This window comes from Neovison vison, chromosome 11 (assembly GCF_020171115.1).
Source record: "Neovison vison isolate M4711 chromosome 11, ASM_NN_V1, whole genome shotgun sequence".
Taxonomy (NCBI): domain Eukaryota; kingdom Metazoa; phylum Chordata; class Mammalia; order Carnivora; family Mustelidae; genus Neogale; species Neogale vison.
In genome coordinates this window covers 60,687,042-60,702,249 of record NC_058101.1, presented here as the reverse complement: position 1 = coordinate 60,702,249, position 15,208 = coordinate 60,687,042, and the positions used below count along the sequence as shown (strand labels likewise).

At 37.4% G+C, this 15,208-nt stretch overlaps 1 pseudogene; it reads left to right on the top strand.

Moving 5' to 3' along the window:
- Positions 1-548: 548 nt before the first annotated feature.
- LOC122890228 overlaps positions 549-15,208 on the top strand; it is a 74,911-nt pseudogene continuing 60,251 nt past the window's right edge.

Below are 15,208 nucleotides of genomic sequence, written 5' to 3'. Positions count from 1 at the left end.
GGGTGTCATAAAAAGTACCACAGACTAGTGGCTTTAACAACAGGACTATATTGTCTTACAGTTCTGGAGATTGGAAGTCTGAGATGAAGGTGTCAGCAAGGTTGGTTCCTTCAGAAAGCTCTGAAGAAGAAGGGGGGCATGCCACTCCCCAGCTTCTGGGGATTTGCTGGCAATCTTTGGCATTCGGTAGCTTGTAAATGCATCATTCTGATTTTGGCCTCTGTCTTCACATGGACTTCTCCCACTGTGTGTGTGTCTGTGTGTGTGTCTTTGTCCAAATTTCCTTTCATTCTTTTTTGTTTTTAGAATACTAGTCCTTCTGGATTAGGAGCGCATCTCCATCCAGTATAACTGGGTCCAGATTACACTTATAGTGCCTGTAATTCCAAACATAGCCACATTCTGAGGTACTGAAGGGTTAGGACTTCAATATATGGATTTCTGGGGACACAACTGAACCTATAACAGTCATTCTGCATTGTTGAGGCATGCAATGGATGCAGGTGAGTTGTAGGAAATGTGTTTAGAGAGACAGACAAGGGTGAATCATGCAGTGTATTGTAGCCTCACTACGGACCTTGTACTTTGCAGACAAGGAACAGACAACCAGCCCTGCACTGTTGCTGCTGCTTGCACCAGAGTAAGCATGCTGCCCTTAAGCTACAAACAGCCTTGTTTATTCCCCCTCCTTGGCTTCCAGGAGGACACAAGCAGGAGCACTTGACTGACAGCCATTATGCATAATTGACTAAGCAAGAATCTGGCTGTTGGCAGGCTCTCAATCTGCATATAGGATCCTCATGGGGGCGCCGTTCCAGGAATCCGCCTGCCAGGCCCAGCCCTGGGCCACCTGTGTGTCTTGAATCATTCATTAGCAGGTGTCCTCCTCTCAACTTGTAAAACACAAGCGTCTTGAGCAGGGAAGAACGCACCGTAGAGAAGTAACACGAAGAACTCCAGCAAAGCTGCCCGTGAGGGAGACACCGATCAAGCACAGGCTTTGAGGCAAAGGGGATTAATGAGCTTCCGCTGCAGTGACACCCGGGCTCTCTGCTGTCAGGACAGCAACCCATATTACCCTCCAGCTTCTGTCTCCACAGAAGGCCTCACTTCCACGGCAGGCTTCAATCATGATCATTATCTTTGTAACAGACTCTCTCCGTTCTCTTTCGCAGATGCTTACACATTGGAGCTAATTTTACATGTCACCAACTTGGGAGTTTATTTTGGGCTCCAGAAGTTTTCATTTAGGTCTGTTTAAAAGCACAACCTGCAGGGGTGTGTGTGTGTGTGCGCGCGCGTGTGTGTGTGTGTGTGTGTGTGTGTGTGTGTGTAAAACTCATCAAGCTCCTTTAATAACTCTAAATGTGAGTTATTTCAGACTATTTTCAATGGGTTGCTAATTTCATGCCACAATTAAAATGGAACTTTCAACCAAGGGAACTTACAGATGAATGAATGATTTCATTTGCTTTTCACCCCATTTCTTCTGTTGACTTTCCGATGGTTATTTTTGACCCTATATTTTCCTGTTTCACCAGATTTTGATCTCTCACACTTTATTTGCAGTTATAAGAGATGGTGTTGATTGAACGTTCTCTGTTCTAATTTTTGTAGCAATTCTGCATGTTAGCTCGATTTGGGAGAAATTAGAAAACTGAAGTTTCATTGTAGTGACTTATTTTACCTAAGTCCACAGAGCAGGAGAGTGGCAGAGCAGACATCAGGATTCATGTTTCTCTGTTCCAAGGCTGGCAGTTTTCTTGGGGGCTGCACAGTTACATATGGTCTGTCTTAAGGCCTTGCCTGATTGGGGCTGGCAAGTGACCCTGGAGTCCCAAGGTGCATAGTGGAGTAAATCCTTTGATGAGTGACATCTCCAGGGCAGCTGAAAGACTCCTCAGCCTCACCTGAACAAATCAGAATTTATTGGGGAGAAGCCTGGGAATGGGCATTTTCTGTTCACACCCCACAGGACTGTGATAATTGGTAGCCCTGTGATATACTAATGTAGAATACTGATCCAGTCAATAGACTGGAGGTCAGAAAGCCTGGATTTTGTTTGGATTCTGCCATTCCCTGCGTATTTTTTTAAAAGATTTATTGATTTATTTATTTGACACAGAGAGAGAGAGAGAGCACAAGTAGGCAGAGAGGCAGGCAGAGAGAGAGGGGGGAAGCAGGCTCCCTGCTGAGCAGAGAGCCCTATGTGGGGCTCAATCCCAGGACCCTGAGACCATGACCTGAGCCAAAGGCAGAGGCTTCAACCCACTGAGCCACCCAGGTGCCCTCCTGCATGCATATATATATATATATATATATATATATAATTTTTTAAAAGATTTTATTTATTTATTTGACAGAGATCACAAGTAGGCAGAGAGGCAAGCAGAGAGACAGAAGGGGAAGCAGGCTCCCTGCTGAGCAGAGAGCCCAGTGCAGGGCTGGATCCCAGAACCCTGAGATCATGACCTGAGCCAAGGCAGAGGCTTAACCCACTGAGCCACCCAGGCACCCCTTCCCTGCGTATTTTTAAGAAAACCGTTAATCTTTCTGTGTCTTGTGTTTGCATTTGTAGAAGGAAGACAAAAGTCATTTAGTTGTAAGGATACATGAGATCCAATTTTTGAAAGCATTTTACAACCTGTAATAGAGTACAAATGATAGTTATTAGTATTCCTGCAAAATCATACTTAGAGCCAACTTTTGCTTATTGGGTCACATTTCCCCCACCCCCCTCCCCCTATAAGTTCTACCATTTCAAGGAAGTGTTCCAAAAGAGAAAAACAAAATCTTGGCTTAAATAGGGAATACAAATAATATTTAAGAATGGCTTGATTCTGGGTTCAAAAAGGATTTATATGTTATGGTCCATAGTTTATATGTTTGCTATTCTCCCCTACTACTTTAGCAAAGAACTTATCACATTTAAAATCAATCCACTTGCACTTTACACATATTTTGCATATCCATCAAAACAAATAGAACCAAGTCAATGAGTATTTTTTTCTTAAAGCTGCTGCTGACCACACTTAGCCTTCAAACATCAGGCCCAGGGTCTCCTGATTTCTGAGTCCATCTTGGCAAAGCCTGGAGTTGTAGTAGGAGACTTGACCAGGTGGGGTTTGGAATTATCCATCCTTGATCCAGAGATGTGGTGTTAATTGCTATGATTATGGTTCCAGACATCCAAAGGGATCCATCCTAGCTCTCTGAGCGCACCTTCCCAACCCCCTCCAGATGAACTTTCCCTGTCCTTTAGGTTTCTTAATTGACCTCGCTTTTCTTTTTTTCCCCTTCAGTTTATTTCCGTGTAACTCACATAAGTGTGCTCCCTTCAGCAGCACATATAATTCACATATAACATTATATTAGTTTAAGGTGTCTAACATAATGATTTGATATATGTATATATTATGAAGTGATTCCTATAATGAGTGTAGTTATTATCCATCACCTTACATAATTACAAATATTTTTCTTGTGATGAGAAGATCTAAGATCTACCCTCTTAGGAACTTTCAAACATACAATATGGTATTTTTAACTTCGGTCACCATGCTGAACACTACATCCCCAGAACTTAAAATTGAAAGTTTGTATTTTTTGACTACCTTTATCCATTTTCCCTATACCCACCCTCCAACTCTGGCAACTACCAATCTGTTCTCTATTTCTATACAGGTTTGTTTCTTTTAAAATTCCACATAAAAGTGAGATCATATTGCATTTGTCTTTCTCTCTTTGATTTATTTCACTTAGAAGAGTTTCATTGAGTTCAATCCATATTGTTGAAAATGGTGGTGGTGTTTCCCTCTTTTTTTTTTTTTTTTTTTTTTTTGTTACAGATGAGTAATAGCCCATTGTGTATGTATGCCCCATCTGTTTTACCCATTCATCCACTGATGGACACATAGATTGTTTCCAGGTCTTGGCCACTATATATAATGCTGCAATGAATGCAGGGTAAAGATATATCTTTATCTTTGGTGATTTTGTTTCCTTTAGGTAAATACCCAGAAGTGGACTTGCTGGATCATATAGCACTTGCATTCTTAGTAGTTCATGATAGTTCTGATTTACCTTCCAAGTTTTGTCTGAATAAAGACTTGGCTGTGACTCAGATCTCCCATCTATGACTCAGCAATCCCCTTCTCTGGGGTTCTGTGCCCCTTTTTGTAGCATCCCCTCAGATAAGGAACCATCATCCAAATTAGGCTCATCACTTTGAGCAGGAAAGAGCCTTATTTTGGTTGCCAGACTCTTCAGGCCCATTCCCTGATGGGAACCCCTAACTCTGCCTTGGACCCTTTCTTCTCTTACTTATTCAATCCCATGACTTTCAAGATGTCTCCCATTCCTGCTTCATCACTGTTTTTTCTCTCATTAGGTCATCCACATCAGCACGCAAGGATGCAATAACTAACTAAATCAACCAGACACAATCTTGGATCCATGGGATTTCTGGCTGCTTCCCGTTTCAAAATGTGTATCTATAGTTGTTCCATCAACATTTATTGAAGAGACTAATAGTTCCCCAACTGAGTCACCTTATATTTGTTGAAAATAAATTGACCCTAAATAAGTGGATTTATTTCAATTTTATTGATCATATGTGTATTCATTAACCAGGCCTCAGCAAACTCTGGCCCATTGCCTCTTTTTTTGGAAACCTTAAATGAAGAATAGGGTTTTTGTTTGTTTGTTTTTGTTTTTGTTTTTGTTTTTCATTTTTAAATGGTAAAAAAAAAATACAAGAAGACTATTTCATGGCACCTGAAAATTATATGAAATTCAAATTTTAGTTTCTGTTCCCTTATAGGAATGTGGTCATGTTCAATTGTTTATGTATTATTTGTAGCCACTTTCATACTATAATGGCAGAGTTGAGTAGTGGCATCAGAGAACCTAACAACCACCAGCCTAAAATCTTAGTCTCTAGCTCTTTAAAGAGACACTTTGTCAAATGTTGTTTTAACTGATACAACATACTCTCTTTTTTTTTTAACCTTACTTTTTAAAAAAGGTTTTATTTATTTATTTGACAGAAAGATAGAGAAATCACAAACAGGCAGAGAGGCAGGCAGAGAGAGAAAGGGAAGCAGGCTCCCCACTGAGCAGAAAGCCCAATGTGGGGCTCAATCCCAGGGATCATGAGACCATGATCTCAATGATCTCATGATCTCAATCCCTGAGATCATGACCTGAGCTGAAGGCAGAGGCTTAACCCACTGAGCCATCCACATATCCCAATATAACATTCTCTTGATTACTGTTAGCCTCACAGCAAATCTTTTTTTGTTTTTAATTTTTTTTTAGTTTTTTATAAAAATATAATGTATTTTTATCCCCAGGGTACAGGTCTTTGAATCGCCAGGTTTACACACTTCACAGCACTCACCATAGCACATACCCTCCCCAATGTCCATAACCCCACCTCCCTTTCCTGGCCCCCCTCCCCCTAGCAACCCTCAGTTTGTTTTGTGAGATTAAGAGTCACTTATGGCTTGTCTCCCTCCTGATCCCATCTTGTTTCATTCATTCTTCTCCTACCCCCATAATCCCCCATGTTGCATCACCACTTCCTCATATCAGGGAGATCATATGATAGTTGTCTTTCTCCAATTGACTTATTTCACTAAGCATGATACCCTCTAGTTCCATCCACATCATTGCAAATGGCAAGATATCATTTCTTTTGATGGCTGCATAGTATTCCATTGTGTATTTATACCACATCTCCTTTATCTACTCATCTGTTGATGGACATCTAGGTTCTTTCCATAGTTTGGCTATTGTAGACATTGCTGCTATAAACATTCGGGTGCACGTGCCCCTTCGGATCACTACATTTGTATCTTTAGGGTAAATACCCAGTAGTGCAATTGCTGGGTCGTAAAGTAGTTCTATTTTCAACATTTTGAGGAACCTCCAAGCTGTTTTCCAGAGTGTTGCACCAGCTTGCATTCCCACCAACAGTGTAGGAGGGTTCCCCTTTCTCCACATCCTCGCCAGCATCTGTCATTTCCTGACTTGTTAATTTTAGCCATTCTGACTGGTGTGAGGTGATATCTCATTGTGGTTTTGATTTGTATTTCCCTGATGCCGAGTGATGTGGAGCACTTTTTCATGTGTCTGTTGGCCATCTGGATGTCTTCTTTGCAGAAATGTCTGTTCATGTCCTCTGCCCATTTCTTGATTGGATTATTTGTTCTTTGGGTGTTGGGTTTGCTAAGTTCTTTATAGATTTTGGACACTAGTCCTTTATCTGATATGTAGTTTGCAAATATCTTCTCCCATTCTGTCAGTTGTCTTTTGGTTTTGTTAACTGTTTCCTTTGCTGTGCAAAAGCGTTTGATCTTGATGAAATCCCAATAGTTCATTTTTGTCCTTGCTTCCCTTGCCTTTGACGATGTTCCTAGGAAGATGTTGCTGCAGCTGAGGTAGAAGAGGTTGCTGCCTGTGTTCTCCTCAAGGATTCCTTTCTCACATTGAGGTCCTTTATCCATTTTGAGTCTATTTTTGTGTGTGGTGTAAGGAAATGGTCCAATTTCATTTTTCTGCAGGCTCACAGCAAATCTTAAAATCAGGTAGTATGAGTTCTCCAACTTTCTTCTTCTTCTTCTTCTTCTTCTTCTTCTTCTTCTTCTTCTTCTTCTTCTTTCCAAAATTGTATTGACTATTCTAGTTATTTTTCTTTTCCACATAAATTTTAGAATTGGTTTGCTGATTGCTTTAAATGTCTGCTTGTATTTTGATTTATGTTGAATCTGTAGATTAATTTGGGTAAAATTGACAGTTTAACAATATTGGTCATCCGACACATGATCATTGTATATTTCTCTGCTTTCCTAGATCTACTTTGGTTACTCTGATCAGTATTTGTAGTTTTCACCATATAACTCTTGGACATACTTTATAAATTTTTACATAACAATTTAAGTTTTGATGCTATTTAAGTGGTACTGGTTGGTGAATTTCAAATCCATCTGTTCATTCCTAGTATAGAGAAATAAAATTATTTTTCTATATTTATCCAGTGTCTTATAACCTTGTTAAAATTATTTATTAGTTTAAATACCTTTTTTGTAGGGTTTGGTGTGTTCAATATAGATGATAATGTTGTTTGAAAAGACTATAGGCTTATTTATTCTTTTCCACTTAGTATTACTTTGATTTTGTTTTATTATTTTATTTAATTTAATGTAATTTAATTTTTACTGCATTTGGTAGGAATACCAGTAAGATGTTGAATAGGAATTGAGAGAGCAGGCATCCTTACCTTGTTTCAATATTAAGAGGAAATCATTCAGTCTTTCACATTAAAAATGATGTTAGCTGTAGGTTTTTGTAGGTGGCCTTTATCAGATTGATAATTTTTCTTTAACTTCAAGTTTGTTTAAACTTTTTAATATAAATAAGTGTTGAAATTTATAGGATGATTTGTCTGCATCTTTTGAGATAATCATATATATCTAAATCTATCTATCTATATACATACATATTTGGTCTTTAATAAGATTAATTGCATTAATTGATTACCAAGTATTGAACCAAACTTAGGTTTCTGTGGTAAAATCAACTAGATCATCATACGTTATTCTTTTTATATATTGTTGGATTTTTTTTAATAGCATTCATTGAGAATTTTTCCAACTATGTATGAGGGTAATGGTCTGTAATGTTTATTTTCTATGATTTTATTTTTAATGCTCTGTAATTTCTTGAAAAAAAATATTTGTCTGGTTTTGTTTATAGGGTAATTCTGGCCTCCTTGATCAAGTTGGGAACTGTTTACTCTTTTACTTTCTAGAAGAATTTGTATATTATTATATTAATATTTGTAATATTAATTTCTTTAAATATTTGGTAGATTTTCCAGTGAGGTCACCTGGAAAATGGAAATGGGGAGGAATAAAAATTAAGTAGGATTAAGTCTACTTGTCATAGAGCTCAAATAAAATTAAATTCAGAATTGAAAATTTTCACCATGATTGGCTTGACCTAGGCTTTTTCCCAATCCAGAAATCACTGCCATGTGCATGTCAATACACTGATTGGCTGGAGCATGGGCAACACATCCTCTCTGTAACTGAGCCAATCTCATTTAAAAGACTAAGACTGGGAAAAGAAATTTCCTTTGGTGGAAAATAGGGCATAGTTCCCAGAGGAAGGGTGAATGGATGCTGAATGGCATAAAAATAAGTTTCTGTAAATTACCAGTCTTTTTTGCTGCCAACTGTGCAGAATTAGGGGCCAGTGTGGGGAAGTCTAAAGGACACATGGAGGCTATTCCAAGTAGAGGAAGAACTTCATTGCAATCAGAATTCTCCAAGGATAGAATAGATGGTTGTTTAAAAAATGGTGAGCTCCTCATCCCTAATGGTATTGATATAAAATACTGAAGATTGCCTTTGAGGTATAGTAGATTAAATCAGGGGAAAGCATATTTTCATTTTAACGAGATTTCATCATCAACCATCATTTCCATGATTCTGTGATTCAAAGATATCCGAAGTCAATGTAAAATTACTCAGTAAAGGAATTGTCTGGACAAGAACATTTTTGGATATTCAGAGACAAGGCCATTTTAGAGCAAAATGGACAGAGAAGAATGCTGGAAATGAGATTTAATCTGGGTCTGGAAACAAATGCAGACTCTGGAAGCAGGAGCAATCAAAGGAAGAGAAAAGGGTATTTAACATGCATTGAATAAAAAGTTGACCAAAATTGCTTATACTTAGCATATTGCCTGATAACTTGTAGATACTGAAATAAGTATTAACAACATAAAGAATAACCAAGTGAATAGATGAACATATATTTGGAGGTGATAAACCAATTGGCTGAGGTTGGAAGCTTTATATAAGAATCAATTTATTGGAAGGGAAAAAAATGTATGTTAACACTAAATTGGAGAGGTTTCTTTCTCTGCCCCTCCCCTCTGCTGCTCTTGCTTTCCCTCTCTTGCAAATAAATAAACAAAATCCTTAAAAAAGAGAGAGAGCACAAGTGGATAGAGGAGAAGAGGGAGAAGGACAAGAAGACTCTAAGCTTTCAGCACAGAGTCTGACATGGGGCTTAATCTCATGACCCTGAGCCAAAACCAAGAGTCAGACACTTACGGGACTGAGCCACCCAGGCAGCCTTGCTCTGAAGCTTCTGACCCAATTCTTTCCTCTGCAATAATGTCTAAGGCATTTTAAAATAAGAAGTATGCCTTTATTTTATTTTATTTTATTTTAGTTAATGTAATTTTTCATTTAATTTTATCTTTTTTAAGTTTCAGCAGACTTTTTTTAAATCTGAGTAGAGTTGACACACGTGTTGTGCCATTTCCCATGTACAACACAGTAGCTCGACAAGTCTATACATGAAGCTGCGTTAATCACAAATGCAGCTGCCATCTGTCACCGTATAACATGATTACAACATCTTTGACTATATTCCCTATGATGTGCCTTTTACTCTTGTGACTTATTCATTCCAGAACTGGAAGCCTGGATTCCCACTCCCCTTCACCTATTTTGAAACCACCCCCCATGAAAACCATCATTTTATTCTCCGTATTTATAGGTCTGATTCTGCTTTTTTGTTTGCTTGTTTGTTCATTTGTTTCGTTTTCTGGGTTCCACTTAAGAGTGAAATCATATGGCATATTTTTAAATTCACACATATTGGCAATTCTCTTTTACTGCGTGATTTTTTAATTCTTTTCCATTCTCAAAATAAACTTTGAGGTTTTTGTGTGTTTCTTGTTCCTCCTGGTGATTAAATTTGGGGATAAATTCTATGGGAATGTAGTATTTAAACTTTGAAATTTCTTTTAATATGAAACCATATTCTTTGTAGGCTTTATTATTCTTTATAGCAGATATGTATTATTATAATCCCATGGAGTCAGATACTTTTATCTTGATTGTAAATGTTTATTTCTTTCCAATATCCACACATAGAAGCATTTTTACAGAAATTCTATGACAAAGAATTTCAGTTTATATAATTCCATGAGATATTTAAAATATTTTTTCATAATCTTTCTGAATTTGGAGTAAGTTTCAAACAGTATATCAATAAAGCTAACTTATTTACCAAAAGGATGCTAGTAAAGAAAATGTTGGATTAGTGATTAGATAAATTGGTTTTTGAACCTCACCACTAACTAGCTGGAATACTTTGGGCAAATCTCAACTCCTATTTGCAATTCAGTTGCCTATTTTGCAGTATAAAATGAGTTAGAGAAAATAACATTAAGAACTTAATTTTAGGGCGCCTGGGTGGCTCAGTGGGTTAAGCCACTACCTTCGGCTCAGGTCATGATCTCAAGGTCCTGGGATAGGGTCCTGTATCAGGCTCTCGGCTCAACAGGGAACCTGCTTCCTCCTCTCTCTCTCTGCCTGCCTCTCTGCCTACTTGTGATCTCTCTCTCTGTCAAATAAATAAATAAAATCTTAAAAAAAAAAAAAACTTAATTTTATGACATTGTGCCTCATGATATTTACTGTAATGACTTACAAAGGGATGGCAAGATTAAGGGTAAAAATATTGCAGTTAACTTTAGACATGTTGAATTTCAGACACATATTATGTTCCTCACATAAAATTTGTCACATAAAAGGGAGGTCTGGAAAGAAGATAGAGAAATAATAAAACATGGTAAATATCTTACCCCTCTGAGTTCTGGCATAAAGTGTTAGTGTCAAAAATTTCAGATACCTAATATTCTTTCCTGTTTAAGCGACTAGTTCTTTTTTTTTAGAAGCCAAAGGGTTTTCCTTTCTTTTATACAGTTTTTGCATGCATTTTACATTAAGACTAGACAGGATTAAACTCATTGTGTGGTGTGTGTATTTATGTATTTTAAGTTGATTTTTATTTTATTTCAGTAATCTTTCTTAAATTATAGTCTCAGAATTTATTATTTTTTTTCTTCCAACCAAACCTCTATTAAATGTTTACTGGATTTTCTTTATTTTTGATAGTTGTCATCATCACCTTGAGTCTTAGTTATCTAACTTTTTGGGAGGGGGCTTTAAGTTTTTTGTCATTTTAGTCTTCTATTTTTTAAAGCTATTATCTGTATTTAATTTAGTTTTGTGTTTCTTCTAGGTAAGTCTTCATTCATGAAATGATTTTCAAGTTTATTTTGTGAGCTATCACCTCTTTTTCCAAATATTCCTTTCCTCAATTCACATAATTGGTAAAATTTATCTACTTTTGATTTATGGTTTCTTTAATAATTTTTATCATTTTCTCAACATCTTTAAGGTTTTTAGAAATATTAGTTTACAGATCCTTTACATGCTTCACAGACATTATTTCTGGCAGGATTTTATCATCTGTACCAACTTTATTCTGTTCCTTATACCATTTTTTCTCATAATAACATCATACATAATTCTCTTCTGTTCCTTATTTTTACATGATATGAGTTTTCCTGTGCATATGGCTTCAAACTTTCTGATAACTACACTCAAAATATATTTTTTAGATATTCTCTTCTGGTTGTTTCTATTGTGTCTGTTTTATTCAATTCATAGTTCCTTTCAACAGTCCTCCGTGTGTGGCTTCATCCTGCAGCAGAGGTCTGGTTTGTTTACTGAGGGAGTTGGCAGGGCTCAGAGGGCTCCTGCACCTCACTGCCCCTCCCTTACTTCCACATGTAAGCTGGAGTGTAGAGAACCACTCCCAGTTTAGGTTGCTGCTCTCACACTTTGCAGTAAGTACCTTTGGTGGACTCCATGAGGTACTGCTGTCATTTCCCTTTCAGCAACGGAAGGCTGATTCTCCCATCTCCTAGGAGTAGTGTCAGAGATGACTCTTAACTGTCAGCCCTCTGTGAGGATTGCCACATCCAGGAAAAATCTATTTCACCAAAGATCATACTGCCTTGTAGATTCACATAGTCCTTGATTGATCAACAGGAAAGTATAATAATGTCCAGGCCACCCAATGTAGGGACACAGCTGAAGGTCCATTCTAGCACCAGAGCTTCCCAAGAAGCTGTCTTTAGAGCTATATCACAGCTGGACATCCCTTCTGCCTAGTACTGCTTCTGGGGTCTCTCTTCTCCACGTTTTGACCCTAAGAGCACCCCCTAATAAATGTCTATTATGCAAAGAGTTCCCTTCCCTGTCTGGTTCTGGATGAGTATAAACTGCAATATTATGGTGATTTTGTAGTTTTTCTGCTCTTGGGGCTTCCAGATGCCCCATATTTCGTCCTTCTGCTTTCCACCTCACAAGTTCTGGTGTCACAGGAGTTTCACATCTGTTGGCAGTTTGTCATTACTTGCTTATATTTTTGAGGTTTGTGGATATACTAATGACTTGGTTCTATTATAGAAATTGTCCATTTGTTTTCATTGTTTTCTCTTGTTTTATCAGGGAATGGTTAGAGCTGAGCTCTCAGAGACTCAAAAACTCCATTTTTTTCCACCACACCATTTTTCCCAGTACTATCCCCCACTACACACTTTTGAAAATATCATCACAAACAGAAGGATGGAAATGAGGTAATGGATTGAGGGGAAAGCAGAGTCAGAAGGGACATTTTAGGATAAGAGATTACCATTTACAATATCCCTTAATTCAACACTGAATTGGATGCTAAGGAAATAAACTGGGAAGTTCACTGAATATACAATCTTGAGACCTGAGTTCAATTTCTGACTTTGCCAGGTGCCTTGTAATCTGAGTAAATCGCTTATCCCAATTAAATATCAGTCTCAGTATTGAGACTGATACCTTCCCTGCCTATATCACAGGGGCACTGTGAGGCTGAAAAGGCAGTGTTTCAAGTGGAAGCTCCAAATAAGCATGAAGAAAGTTAAGAGTAGGTTTTTATCTGAAAGCCATGTAGGATGGGCACAGTTTGACCACTGATGAAATTGACACAAAGCCTATAACCCAGAAGAGACTAAATGACTGGCTTGTGTTAACTCCAGCAACATAATTTCTCCAGCAATTCCAAGTGGGATGAAGGAACATCACTTGGATTTTTCAGTTACAGCATCAAAGTCTCCAAAGGGTTCAAAAACAGGTTTTAAAGGGGTTAGTCTATGGCAAGCACAATTGACTGATGCTGTTGATTTCAGAATGCAAATGTGTTTGTTTGTGCAAAGGGAAAGAAGATGAATGAAGGGCAGAAACAAAAGAGCCTATTTCTTCTGTAAATCTTTCAGTGAACTTGCAACAATGAGGACTTTCTCTCCTGGGGAGACAAAGTTCCTAGGAGTGAATATGAAAGAAAAATTAAAAGAAAGGAGAAAATAACATAAAACAAAATAACCTTAGGGCTTTGAGCTATGCCCTCATTCCTGGCTCTGTTTTATATCTTAATTGTTGTTGTTTTTATTTCTATTTTTTTCATAGTAAGTTTTTCTGGGAAAAGGCAATGTTTTACAATGCAGGCTTTCAATCAATATTCACGGCGGAGCACTTGGCTTCAAGCATTTTTGCATAGTAATTTTGCAATTTTTTTAAATAAGTCATTGTCATGTAACCAAAGGCAGGATTTGGGAGCAAAACAGATAATTTTACTAAGGAATATTGGCAAAAAGCATATAGAAAGAACTTCAAATCATGGGGTTTGGCATTATAGGAATGCATATGATTTCTGGTCATTATTTGGACTTATACAAGATTGAATGATCTAATGATTTTGAGGATTCATACAGGTAATCTCATCCCTAAACATTTTTGTGATTTTATAATCTACCCCAACAGGGTCAACAGTGTAAGCCACAATAGGTCTGAAATAATAAGTTGTCACAGGTAGCTTAAAAAATTATAACTGGGATTAAGACCTGAAGGTTGAGATACAGAAACAACAACTGTGGCTTGTGTCCAGGCACAGGTGGGTGGCTCAGTGGGTTATGTGTCTGCCTTTGGCTCAGGTCATGATCCAGGGCCCTGGGTTTGAGCCCCATGTGGGGCTCCCTGCTCAATGTGGAGTCTGCTTCTCCCTCTCCCTTTGCTCCTCCTTCCATCTTGTGCTGTCTCTCAAATAAAGAAATAAAATCTTTTAAAAATTAAAAAAAAAAAAAGAATACTGTATCCACATGACATAAAAACAAAGGTGACTTTTTCCATAGAAAGTCCTACAGAGGAGTACGACAGTAAGGAAGATAGTAATATGACAATACCAAAAGGGCGAAGGTTTTCTTCCCTTTTTATCATTTCCAAGAATACCAAATGTTGAGTGTGGGCTATAGAGTAAAAGAAACAACTTCAAACATAAAACTGAGGACATATGATAGAATGAATCTGGATAGGTCATGGAAGGGCTCAAAAAAACCAATAGATGATCCTCCATGGGAAAGCACAGGAAAGTCAAGGTCCCAAGGAGGAAAAACTCATCAGGAAGGAATTAAAACAGAGGCCTGCTTTAAATGATCTTGAGTTCAGTTGTCTAGACTATGTCAGAAATATTACATATCTGATACTGATGAGAAAAAAAAGTCTTGAATTTATACCACAGAAACACTATCAGTGATTAGATTGGAATTCTGGGGGAACAAATAGATTCTTGAAGCTGGAGTCAGGTGAATATTGTTTAATTTGTAAAAAAGACCAAGGGTAGACACAAAATATTAAAAGTTAGTTACTTGGCACAGTATTTAGCATAATGTTTTTCACAGAGAATTCATCAGAAAAAAAAAAGAGTTCATTGAGTGATCAAATGAATTGTTTCCTAGGTAAAAGGCAAGAGTCCGTTAAAAGCAAAGCAAAACAAAACAAAACAAAACAAATACAGTATTGGTTCATGGAAAATGAGTCCATGCAAACTAAACATTTTTGACATAGTTGCTAGACTCAAAAATAGATACAGCTTTTTTACCTGGATTCGGCAAAAATCTTATGGTGCCATCATCTCCAGCATACAGAAATGTGGTTTATATGACAGTATAATAATTTAATTCATAGGTGATTTCTAAAGCAGAAAGAAAGAATTAATAAATCAGTATCAAACTTGACAGAGATCCCTACTAATATCTCTGAGGATCTTGTTTTTAAACCTGTTATAGTCAACATGTTAATCAAACACGGATCTGATTACAGATACATGGAAAATTGTAGATAGCACCCAAGTGTTAACTCCCCTGAGTGATAGAATCAAGGTTCTCTAAGATCCTGAAAATGTCTTGTGATTATTTGACTTACATGGATAATTTTTTTTTTCTTTTTAAGGAACATGGGATAGTCTC